Raw genomic sequence first — 2,997 nt, forward strand, 5'->3', positions numbered from 1 at the left:
TGAGGGTGTTCTCTCTCAGTAGGGTGTTAACTACAGTCGTCTGCTGTTGCAGCCTCCCTGGGATGTTAACTACAGTTTAATGGTCCCCCTCCTGTGAGACGCTTCCTTCAGTCCGGTAGGTGTTGGCAATACTGCTCACGAGTGCAGCCTCAGCCTTGGTGGGTGCCGCACCCCTCCCTGGGAAGGCCGTGCGGTCAGAGCTCTCACTTTGATTGAATTCCTGTGTGCTCCCAGGACGCGGCACACTCTAACATCCTCCTCACGATTCTCTCCCTCCCAACCTCCTGGGGCTCAGAAAGGGAAGTCAACCGTCCAAAGATGCACAGCCCGAAAGGTGTTATGGAAATCAGGAAGGTGTTTTCCTTGGCTGGGCTGGGAGGGGGGTGATGCTGAGCAGTCAGGTGTGTGTGTGTGTGTGTGTGTGTGTGTGTGTGTGTGTGTGTGTGCATGTGCATGCCTCTGGGCATGACTGTTCAGCCTGTCTGATCCTGGCCACCAAGGGCATCAGAGCTCTCCTTGGTGTGACGGGGGGGTCAGCCATAACCTCTGATGAGGCGCTATGAGCCCCTCACAGGTGTTACCTATAGTGTGACACCCTGGGTTGCCCTCCTGAATCCCAGAGACCAGGGGTTTAGAGATAAAGAGGGTGTGGGGCGCCTGGATGGCTCATTTGGCTTCGGCTCAGGTCATGATCTCTGGTTCCTGGGTTCGAGCCCCGCGTCGGGCTCTGTGCTGACAGCTAGCTCAGAGCCTGGGGCCTGCTTCAGATTCTGTGTCTTCCTCTCTCTCTGACCCTCCCCTGCTCACATTGTCTCTCTCTCAAAAATAAAACACTAAGAAAATTTTTTAGAGATAAAAAGGGTGAAAGTCCTCTTGGTTGATGCTCTTTGCTGTCTTCTGGGTAGCCGTCACTAACATTCCAAGGATGTCCTACTCTTTTCCAGAAGGCTGCTGCGTGCAGCGCAATGGGTGGCGCCTTCCCAGAGGACGGGCTCTCGAACGGAAGGGTGTAACGCAGTTAACTGAGTTCTTTCCACTCAGGTGTGCGTTCTCCCTTCCCAGGAGTTCCTTGGTGCACTGAACAGTCATTAAATACATGCCAGTAGGTGTTCTTGATGACGTCATGACAGAGTTCTAGCTTTCTTGAAACACCTGGAGGGTGCTGTTTCTCTCCTGAATGGCATCACGTGCAGATGAGGAGTCCTGGTTCCCAGGGAGTGTTCTGGAACCTCCTCCTTGGCATTCAGAGCCACAGACCACGAAGGTGCTGGGTGAGTGTTCTCCTCAGTCGGCTGGAATGTTACAGACACCCAGGAGGTTCAAGTCCAACTGGTGAGCTCTCTGCAAGGCTGCTGTATACGGTCTAGGGTTGTTCTAGACGCTCTGAGGACAGGTGACCTTCCCGAGGGGGTCTCCGGTACAGCATAATGAAGGGGCAGCGACACCCAGTGCAGGGGCTTCCTGCTGGCCCCCTGAAAGAGTGTGGTTGCACGTAGAAACAAATGAGGGGATTCTCATTTTCTAGCAAAATACTTAGTATTTTTAGTGGGGTCACTTTGAAGTAGTGAGGTTCATGGCAGGTGGGTTATTTTGTGCTTGGCCCAGTGGGAAGTGCTCCCCAGGTGTGCTGTTGACCTCCCTAGGAGGTAGCTGTCATTATTGCCCTGTTTCCAGCTGAGCCAAGCGAGGCTCGTGCTTACTAGCTCACGTTTAGATGCGTAGTAACTTGCCCAAGTGCATAGTGAGCGGTGGCGGGGAGTGAGCCTGTCTGAAGTTCTCTCAGATCCTCCGCTCAGTCCTTCGGTCTCCCTCCCACCCCCTGGCCCCTGCCCAGGTAGCAGTGCGGGTGCTGAGGTTTGCAGGGCTGCCCCGGCTGCGGCATATTCATTTGGGGACTGTTGTTTTGCCCTGAGACACTTACCCTCTTGAGGCAGGCGACTCCAAGGGCTGCTGTTCTCCTGAGAAAAGGGTCACTGGTGCTTGGGGGTGGGACAGAGCCTGACCTGAGAACGGGAGAGAAAAGTGGAGGGGGGGGGGCAGAAGCGGTGAGGGGAAGGTGCAAGGGAAGGCAGAGGAGAGGGGGTAATGAAGGCCATGGTCAGGCTAGGCCAGGGAGTCGGGACAGGGGCTGCGGAGCTCAGGGCCCTGAGGCCATGGCTCTTCTCTTGTTACTACAGTGGGAGCAGATCCGGGCCCTTCCCTGTCCCTGCAAGTGTGGGTGAGCTCCTGCCACAGCGTGGGGCGTGTGAAGGGGCGTGTCAGCGCCCCTGCCTGGTTTCTGTGCTTGTCAGTGTGTCTGGCCACAGGCCCTGGGCTGGTGGGTCACACAAGGTTTGTGTGTTCGAAGGTGGAGTGTAGCTGTATGTCGCCACGGTTCTGTGTGTGTCTGTGTGTCCAGTTTGTGGGTCAGTGATTCGGGGTCTGTTTGTGTATACGCTTCTCTGTGTGTCTGCGCGTCCAAGTGCTCACTAGGCTATGTATCCTGCGTGTCTGTGAACCGTGTTACTACATCCGTGCGTCCCTATGTCCGGGTGCCTGTGTGTCTGGGTCCGGTTTCACGTGTCCAGCAGGGGTCCTGGCCGTGTAGTTGCTACCTCCACCTTCTGCCCGCCAGGCGCTTCGCCCGCGCGTCCTCCTCGGGAGGGAAGGGGCGGGGAGGGGAGCCGGGCGGGGGGGGGGGAGGTGTCTCTCCACCTCTCCACCCACCCCACCCCCACTCTCTTAGTCCCGGGATCGAACCTTATTTAGAGTCGCGATTCGACATCTGTTTTCAAATTTGATCAGCTCTGAACTTTATTTTCCGAGTTTGAGGAAAATTATATTCCATCGATCGCGCTCCCGCCCCCTCCCCCGCAGCGCCCGCCGCCGCCTCCATATATCTGCTCGCCGAGCCGGCCGGGCGGCCGCGAGGGCGGAGGCGCGCGGCGCGCCGCGGAGGAGCAGAGGGAGGAGGAGGAGGAAGAGGAGGAGGAAGAAGAGGAGGACGCCGCGCAGGAG

This window comes from Suricata suricatta, chromosome 16, assembly GCF_006229205.1.
Source record: "Suricata suricatta isolate VVHF042 chromosome 16, meerkat_22Aug2017_6uvM2_HiC, whole genome shotgun sequence".
In the NCBI taxonomy this organism is placed as follows: domain Eukaryota; kingdom Metazoa; phylum Chordata; class Mammalia; order Carnivora; family Herpestidae; genus Suricata; species Suricata suricatta.